The sequence below is a fragment of the Schistocerca piceifrons genome, chromosome 7 (genome assembly GCF_021461385.2).
Source record: "Schistocerca piceifrons isolate TAMUIC-IGC-003096 chromosome 7, iqSchPice1.1, whole genome shotgun sequence".
Lineage (NCBI taxonomy): Eukaryota > Metazoa > Arthropoda > Insecta > Orthoptera > Acrididae > Schistocerca > Schistocerca piceifrons.
The window spans coordinates 85,386,992-85,396,777 of record NC_060144.1 but is presented as its reverse complement, the minus strand read 5'-3'; the positions used below and the strand labels follow the sequence as shown (position 1 = coordinate 85,396,777).

General features: G+C 36.4%; 1 long non-coding RNA gene across 1 annotated transcript in view; it reads right to left on the bottom strand.

Moving 5' to 3' along the window:
• Positions 1–7,858, bottom strand: part of LOC124805379 — a 21,964-nt gene extending 14,106 nt beyond the window's left edge. The window contains exon 1 of the long non-coding RNA XR_007017451.1: positions 7,713–7,858. This is a non-coding gene — a long non-coding RNA (uncharacterized LOC124805379). The remainder of the gene's footprint in view (positions 1–7,712) is intronic.
• Positions 7,859–9,786: the final 1,928 nt, after the last annotated feature.

Below are 9,786 nucleotides of genomic sequence, written 5' to 3'. Positions count from 1 at the left end.
TCAGAATACTAACAAAAATAAACAGAAAGAAAAACATAACAAAGTACAATGCATCCACCACCAAAAATTTCAAACAAAACTAATAAACGTCTCACAAAAGCAATTAACAGAGAAATAATCACAGCTATTAGAGGAAGGTTTCAAACACAATACCAGTACAAAAATAATAACCACTACACAGAAAATCTGATTGTAGAAACAGAAAGTATCCTGAGGAAGAGAAACAAAAAAATAAACTGTAAATATTGGGCAAAAACGAGAACTAGAGAAGAAAGAAATAAACAATGTAATCAACATTTCAAAGAAAGAGCAGAACAGGAAACGTCAAACAGAAAACAACATTACTTAGAAACTAAAACTGCAATCTAATATCACTATGGTCACAAGACCTGATTAAGGAAACAGCACAGCACAGATCAATAAAGAACAATATATAGAAAAACTAAAGATGTTTTCGCCTTTAACACCACGAAACTGAAATCTGAGTCAACAGCAGTTTTGTAAACATAGATAAAAACAACCTCAATGACATCAAACACATACTCACAGATAAACAAAAACAATCCATCACACAGAACAGCCCTAAAGCGCCAACTCTCAGGAGTCCACCCAAGGTTCACAAAACCCTTATTCTGTTGAGACCTGTTATTAATTTCATGAATGTACCATCAAACCATGTGATAAAGCACATGAACAAAATCGTAATGCAACATTATGAAACGAAGAACAGCATAACTGTGAAAAACACAAATGAACTCATAATACAAATAAAAGACTTACTTACACATTCCACAAACAGCATTACTCATCTCTTTCAACATCGAGAATATGTACACCTTGATACCCGCTAAAGATACAATAAAACTAATTGAAGAAAACTTATGATGTACAATAAATTACCTACATATAATTTTATTGAAATAACCAAAGCCCTCAAAGCAATCACATCCCAAAATTACTTCCAATTACTTGCAAATCGATGGGTTTCCCAGTTTCATAAACATTGACAAACATATTCATCAGTCACATAGAAAACACATATTCAATACATTCATTACAAAGAAAGAATACAAAATTGTTTACTGGTACAGATATGTGGATGGCATAACATTTATGGTAGATGAACCAATAGAGGCAATAGATAAACTTTATGTAAACATAAACAACATATATGAAAATATTCAATTCACCATGGAAAAAGAAACATAAAAGCAAATACATTTCTTGGATATATTAATAAAGAGAGACGCAATAAGCACACATTTGAAATATTCAGAAAGCTACCAGCCACAGATAAAATTATATATGCTTCATCCAAAATTTGTGAAATCGAAAATTAGCAGCCCTACAACATACATTACACAGACTGTAGCCACAAACAGTGGTTATAACACCCATATAATAGAAAGACTCAACCCAAAGATCAGAACACAACTAAAGAAAAATGAAAACAAGCAGAGAAAGCAAACACCAAAGAACCCCACAGACTCTATAGCACACACAGGAATAGAAAACAATAACACTCATGACATGACTAACAGAAAGAAATGGTACACTTTAACACACAAACACAAATCAACACAGAGCATAGCAAACATATTGAAGAAACAGTGATTAAACATTGCTTACAGAACAAGAAACAAACTAGTCATATTTACAAACAACAACTGACAAGATTCATCTTTTGGATCTGCAGCAGTGTCTTTCTTTTTGTGTTTGCAGTTGAATTATAGGTTATAGGTTCTGCACAGCCAGGCATTCCTCAGCAAACTCCAAAGGCACCAACTCTAAAACCCCTATCAAAGGTACACAAAGAACATTCCCCTTTAAGGCTGGTCATCAGTTTCAGAAATACTCCATCATACCACCTTGCCCAACATACACATACATTACTAAAGAAAAAATAGACGCTCCTAAAAATAGCAGTAACCTAGAAAACTCAATGGAACTAGTCGAGAGGATCAAGTACATAGACATACCAGAAACAGCAAGCCTTCTATCATTTGATGTCACATCATGTACACTTGTATTACAATAAATGAAACAATCAACATCACCATACAAAGAGTGAAACAAAAGGAAAGACACCAGACACACACATTAATGAAATTGCAACCACACACAGAACTGTCCAACAGGACAAATTAGTTCATGGCCAACAAAGTATTTTATTCTCAACATGAAGGGTTGCCAGTAGGATCTCCAATTAGTGACCTCCTAGCCAACGTATTCATGAACAGGTTAGAGAGCAGGATCTTCACACTCATAGTAAGACCAAAAAAAAAAAAATACAGAGTCATATAGTGGTACCATTACATCGATGACAAAATATACCTAATTGATAACCACACACACATACAGAACGTCTACACAATGAAGTAAACAACTTACACCCATAATTGCCTTCACGCTAGAAACAGAAACAGATAACACACTAAATTTTCTGGACAAAAAACGAACAACACCCATGATTACACAATATTCAGTAAACTGACAACCACAAACATCACCATTCACAATCTATCGAACCACCCAGTGCCACACAAACGAGCAAACTTCATATTTATGCTCCACAGATTGGACAGAACACCCATACGCAAACAGAATTACACACATTGCCTAAACAGGATAAAACAGACAGCAGAAGAAAATGGTTAAAATGGTTACAAGCCCCAAATGACAGAGAAAATAAACCAACAAATTTGTAAAGAGAAAATGAACAAATGCACAACACCCACACAAAACCTCACACAACACAGATCAACACAGCATACAAACAGTTGTCTTATGTAAGACACAAGAGTGCAACAACACACACAAGAAATGGCACATACTCACCCACAATATCAAAACTGTCCACAGAATAGGAAACATATTGAACAAACAGGGAATCCTAATAGGATACAGGACAAACAAAACAACATAGAAAAGACTCAGAAAACAGGAGACAGGCACAGACAAATTCAACAGATCAGGAAGATGTGAACTTACATACAACACTTGCCTATCAGTATACATCAGATAAACATGCAGGATCTTCAAAACAAGATTTTCAGAACACCTCAGACCCCTAAAAAGTAACAGCACCCATAGCACATTTGCTGACCACCCAACAGCTCCTAACCGCCACCCAACTATAATACCAACAGATTTAAAAATACTGAAATCCAGCCACAACCTATACCACAACATGGCAATAGAACTTCAGCATACAGAAGGCAACAGCATAAGGCAAACTAGCTTTAAATCAAAACACTACTCTCTGTACAGGCACATTACGTAAAACATTGAAGGATCTATACAGAAAAGGCAACACAAACAGATAAAGTAGCTTACCTGCAAACAGAGAAAGGGAGAGAAAAAGTAAACAAAATTCAAATTCAGCCCTAAACTCCCACAGGAAGAAATGACCATCACTGGGGGTAGGAAAAACAGTGTAGTGCTCACCGCGTTTTATGAAGTGAAAATGCGTTTATAAAAAAATACGAAATTACACAACAAAGAACTCCTGCCTTTACAAGAAAACTTTCACATTCAAAGAGCCCTTGCAATAAAAAACAAGGTAATTAATGACCAAATCAGTATAAGCAGACAAACAGAAATATGAAACGTAACGAGAATTTGTAGTTAATCAATCTTCCTCCCATCCCCTTCTTTCTCGTTTTCTCTCTCTCTCTCTCTCTCTCTCTCTCTCTCTCTCTCTCTCTCACACACACACACTCACACACATACACACCACACACACACACACACACACACACACACACACACACACACACACACACAACCACACAACAAATGAAAACTATCGGTCCACACATACAACACAAACAAGAGAGGGAAGATGAACACAAGGCCACAGTTACCAACACTACACTGTGTAAACACACACACATAAATCATAAAATGAAAAGTGCAGGTGATACATTATAACAAATGTTGGCCAGAAAGCGCCAGAAATCGGCCAGCTGGAGCATGATCACCGAATGGACGCATCTCCAGGACCACACATATGGACTAAGAACACTGTAAATAGTAACACCAAACAATTATTTAACATCACGATATTTGTGCTACAGGAGTTGTTTCTAACGCGAAAAACAAGAGAAAAACATGACAAAATGTAATATAGTAATATATTATAACTCCTGTATAACACATTTCTTATATGTATAGAAAGAAACATGTATTACAGGCCGCTGAAGATCCTTCACAAATAAAAGAATCTAAATGCGTATGGCAAAAAGCAAACTGCCTTTCGTTTAGTTGCATAGACAGAACGTACCTCCATGAACTTTGCCGCAATAAAGGAACGACGGAAAACGAAGAAAAAGACGAGAATATGACTGTCTTGTGCAGTTATATCACTGATCCTTGGCGCAAAAATAGTGAAATTTTTTCATACTAGGATGAAAAAGTTCTCTTCTTGGGAGTGACAGACAAAGTTTTTTTACTTAAAAGTGTTCTAATTATCCTCAACGCGAAGGTCCCTTTGAACACTGCATTGCTTCCTCAGCGGACAGGTAGGTATTAAAGATGTTAAAATATCACAAGATTCTTATAAAAGTGCAGTGAGAAACCATGTTAGTGTATTGCATCAGTACATCAGAGGAATAAAAAACAAAGTAGATGAAATTCTTGTTTGTTTTGAAGGTTTAGAAACTGAGGATTTAATAGATGTACTACGCATGTCTGAACAAAGATTTGGAAAAGGTATTTGTGGGTGCATATAAGCTTTCAGCACATGTAAGGAGAGACAAAATGGAGAAAGAAGGAGTTGTCATATATAAGTTATTATAGTGCCAAACAACTAAAAAATTTTGTGTAGAGCATCATACAAAAGCATGTGTCTCTGAACTTAAACTAAATATGGTGCTTTTATAATTGTAAATGTTTATAGGTCCCCATTGGGACAGTTTTAGCTATTTCTGAAACACTTGGATCTGTTGTTGTGCTACCTGTCAGACAGTGGAAAGCAATCTAGTATTTGAGGGGGTTTCAATGTAGATTTTCTCAAACAGCCTTGAAATATTACTCATTTCTTTCAGTTTGGCATCAGTAATAGATCTTCCTACTAGGGTAGTACAGGAAAGCAGAACACTGATACGTGATATCTTCATAGACAAAGATAAAATTTAATCAATTAAAGATTTATCCTGTTAACAATGATCTTTCTGATCATGATGCACAACTAATTCCAGTATATGAGGTAGCTTCATACAGCAGTGCAAAATAATCCTCCAAAATGGTGCATTCAATTAACCACTTCACAACTGCAAATTTTAGGGAAAGCTCATAGCAGTTACAACAGTAAGAGGTGTGCCAATAACTCAATGCTTATTTAAAATATCTATAACTTTTTATCACGATATGCTTATGAGTAATTTTGAGAACAGTTTCCCTAAGAAGACAGTGAAATATAATTGTAAGAAACCATGTAAGAACCATTAAAGGGACAAAATTCCTGGTAAACATAAGAGAGAAACGCATCTAATAGTAAGAAAGAATAATGACTGAGCAACAGACAAGTGTCTCTGCTATAAAAACTACTTTACTGTATTAAGGAAAGTTATTAAAAAATCCAGAAGCACATGTACTATGTCTGCAATTAGCACATCTGAAAGTAAAATTAAAAGAATTTGGATATTGTTGAAAAGGAAACAGGGCAACAAAGAGCATAGGAAGACTGGCATACCACTGAACTGTATGGAAAGTTTATTTAAAAAGCCACAAGTTGAAAATATTTTTAATTATCATTTTTAATAGTTGTGAAGGAAATAGGAATTATACATCCTTTAGAAAAGGCAATCTCTATTTCAATTTGCTGAAACTGAAAATCTGTCCACCTCTCCCCCTGAAATTACGAAATTAATAAACTCACTCAAAAGTAGAATCTCACATGGAATTAATGACATTTCCAACAGAGTACAACAAGCTTGATACCAGCAGATAAGTAGGATTCTCAGCCACATATGTAATAGCTCACTGAAACAGGACATTTTTCCTGATAGACGAGTATGCTATTGTTAAGTCATTGCATAAAAAGAAGGATAAATCTGATGTTCGAAAAACTAACTGCTCAATCTCACTTCTGACACCTTTATCCAAAATACTTGAAAAAGTAACGTACTCAAGAGTAGCTTCACATATCTTGGAACTAAAGCACCACCAAGTGTCACTTTTGTTTTCAAAAAAGCTTTTCAACAGAAAATCGTACATGTGCTCACACTGATCAAATATTAAACACTCTGAATAACCGAACATGACCAATTGGGATTTTTTGTGATCTCTCAAAGTATTTTGATTGTGTAAATTATGTAATTCTTCCAAATAAGCTTAAGTATTGTGGTATGAGTGGGACAGTGCACAAATGGTTTAATTCACATTTAATTGGAAGAGTGCAGAGGGTTGAATTAAACAGTTCACATAATGCAAAAAAATCTGCAGATTTCTCAAACTGGGGAGGTATCAACAATGGGGTCCCAAAGTGTTCAGTCTTGGTCCCTTACTGTACTTACTATGTTTAATGATTTGTCACTCTATACTCACGAAGATGCAAAGCTAGTTCTTTGCTGGTGATACAAGTATAATAATCGACCCACCAAACAAGAACTAGCGATGGGAACCTATAGGACTCAGTCTTGCATCTCTTATTGTTCTTACTATATCCATAAAGATGCAAATCCTGTTGATTTTGCTGATGATACAAGTACAGTAATCACACCCAACAAACAAAAATTAGCAGAGGTTGAAAATACCGCTTCAGTTGTAAATTTCTTTTTTTTCACACGACTGGTTTCGGACAGTTATAAGCCCACCTTCAGGTACCGTAACTGTACTGTGGTCCCCAATAGCTGCGTGTACCAAGCGCGGTGTGCTGTCACATAAACTTCGTCTCTGTGTTATCGGTACTAAAGCACCGTGTTTAGTACGAACAAAAAGAAATACTGTAATTCAACAACTAGGTAAATTTGTATTGAAACACGAAGCATACAGCATCGCAAAACTGAGGTACAATTGCAGCGAAAATAAAATAAAAAATATTTAGTGTTGTGTCACAGAGAGATTTCTGTCAGACGCATCGAACAGCGTCGTGGACTGTAAAAAAAAAAAAAAAAAAAAAAAAAAAAAAAAAAAAAAAAAAGGAAATTAAAGTGCCTGATGGAAAACGAAGTTTAAACTGTGTTACGGATAGCAACAAAATATTAAACACTTATTTTCGTATCTCTACAAGCATATTTCAGCATTGAAATTTTGTAATTTGTATCCAGCTAATATACAGGCATAATTATTAGAAATGAATAATCAAAAGTTTCAGTGTTATTACTGGCTCTTTGTGATTCAACGCGGATCTTTCTTCAGGTGTCACTGATTCACACGAATATATCTTAATATCAATAATTAAGTGCACAGAGGAACCTCGTCCACGTTACATGAGGTTTAGCATATTACATACCGCCCGAGATGTATGTTGTCGCCTGCCAGTGTGGCCGAGCGGTTCTAGGCGCTGCAGTCTGGAACCGCGCGACCGCTACGGTCGCATGTTTGAATTCTGCCTCGGGCATGGATGTGTATGATGTCCTTAGGTTAGTTAGGTTTAAGTAGTTCTAAGTTCTAGGGGACTGATGACCTCAGATGTTAAGTCCCGTAGTGCTCAGAGCCATTTGAACCATTTGAACGTATGTTGTTAATGAGGTAACACGGACACTTACCGAGTACAACGAGTATGTAAGACTTCATAGCTGCGGTGTCCAGTCCGTTCTGAGCTAGCAGCGGCAGCAGCTGGTCTTTTATATAAGCAGCAGCCTCTTCGTGTGAATCCCAGTGGACCTTCCTTTTTCTACGAACACGTTCTCCTCCCAATGACCTCGAAACGAGTTTTCGTTTCACGCGTCGGTGAACGCCGTTAGTTCCTCCAGCTTATAAATTCTACACACGCATGTGTGCGTATCCATCAGAACATGGTGGCTGTGCAAATACTCTTAATGCTTTCTGATGTGCAGTAACTTCCACGTAAATGATTACACATACGCTTAGACAGAAGATAGTGATAGTGATGTTTCTGATGAAACAGTCTACTAATACACTCTCCCTGCTACCGAACAAACGCAGCTAAGAGTATAAGATCGCAGGAGATAGTAGCACATGAACAGGAGTTTAAGGTGTGCATATTAACGAGAATTTGGACTGGAAGAAAAATAGCGGTGAACTGCTCACGTAAGTTAAGCACATGTAGCCTCGGTATTGAACGTCTCGGAAACAGACTGATCAGTATGTTAACGTATTTCGAATTTGACACTGATAATGGCTTACGGCAGAATTTCGAGGGACATACGGTTCTTCATAAAAAGTGAGTGGAAGGTGCAACATGCTTCGTCATTCGTACTCACCTTGTATCCGCCGATTCACGGATTTGCTTTTTTTTAAAATAAACATTCGTAATTTATATGTTCACTAATTAAATTTATCAGAAATAGTTTTCCACTGTTTGATGAGAATTACAATGCCCGTTAAGATAATATACTACAAGAAATTAGACCTTTGTTTCCCCTCACTATATCTGTGTGTGACTCAAAAGATGTACATCGGTCATACAGTTCTTTGATTGGAAGACAAACACTTCATAAAAAATAACTCTGGATGTTCATGAAACTCTCCAAGCATGGTTTGCCCTGAAATGTATCCCAAAATTATTTATCACAGAAGCATGACAAGGCAATATGACTGCCATAATAGTATTTCGGATGTGGCACATCTCTCACAAGCGCAACAGGCGGTTATTCTGAAGCGATTCCAAAAGTTACAACTTTGAACTCTGACGACAAACACTGCACAGGACGCAAATACTATTACAACTAAAGCATACCAATACTTCTAATATACTGAATGGTTTTTACGATCTTGACAGTCCAATTCTTGCACGATTTCATTGGATACATAAATTATTAAATCCACATGACTTGAATTTTTTTATTTATTTGACGTTGCTTCTCTACAGTTTAATCTATGTTTGCACACTATCTACACTTACGTAGTACGTGTGTAAGTCTTGATTTCGCATTTTCTGTTATACAGTATTAATATATATAGTTTCCAGAACCAATTGAAAAAGGCCCAATGTAAAGGCCAAACCCAGTAGTGAATTCAATAAAATTCTCACAGCAAGTGGAGCGATTTTCATTAATTAATTAATTAATCGTGTATGGACCATCGTCGAATAGTATCGACTTGACCAGGACAAATGTGTTTGCCACTTGTATCCTATAATGCATGAGAAAGCCTATTCTATGGCGGAGATAGTGACGCCGTTTCTGCAACTGCAGGTTTCGGAGAAAATGCGCCACGTAACCTTAACTGTACTACTGTGATAACTCTAAAGAAGACAACAGAAAAATTGTTGTATAGTTATATGCCTTTGTTCATGACAATAATGCAATGTACGTAAAAGGGGTACATTTAAGTAAAATAACTCTAAAGGCCCGGGAGTAGACAACATTCCATTAGAACTACTGACAGCCTTGGGAAAACCAGCCCTGACAAAACTCTACCATCTGGCGACCAAGATGTATGAGACAGGCGAAATACCTTCAGACTTCAAGAAGGATATAATAATTCCAATCCCAAAGAAAGCAGCTGTTCACACATGTGAAAAGTACCGAACTATCAGTTTAATAAGTCCCAGCTGCAAAATACTAACGCGAATTCTTTACAGACGAATGGAAAAATTGATAGAAGCCTACCTCGGGGAAGATCAGTTTGGAATCTGTAGAAATGTTGGAACACGTG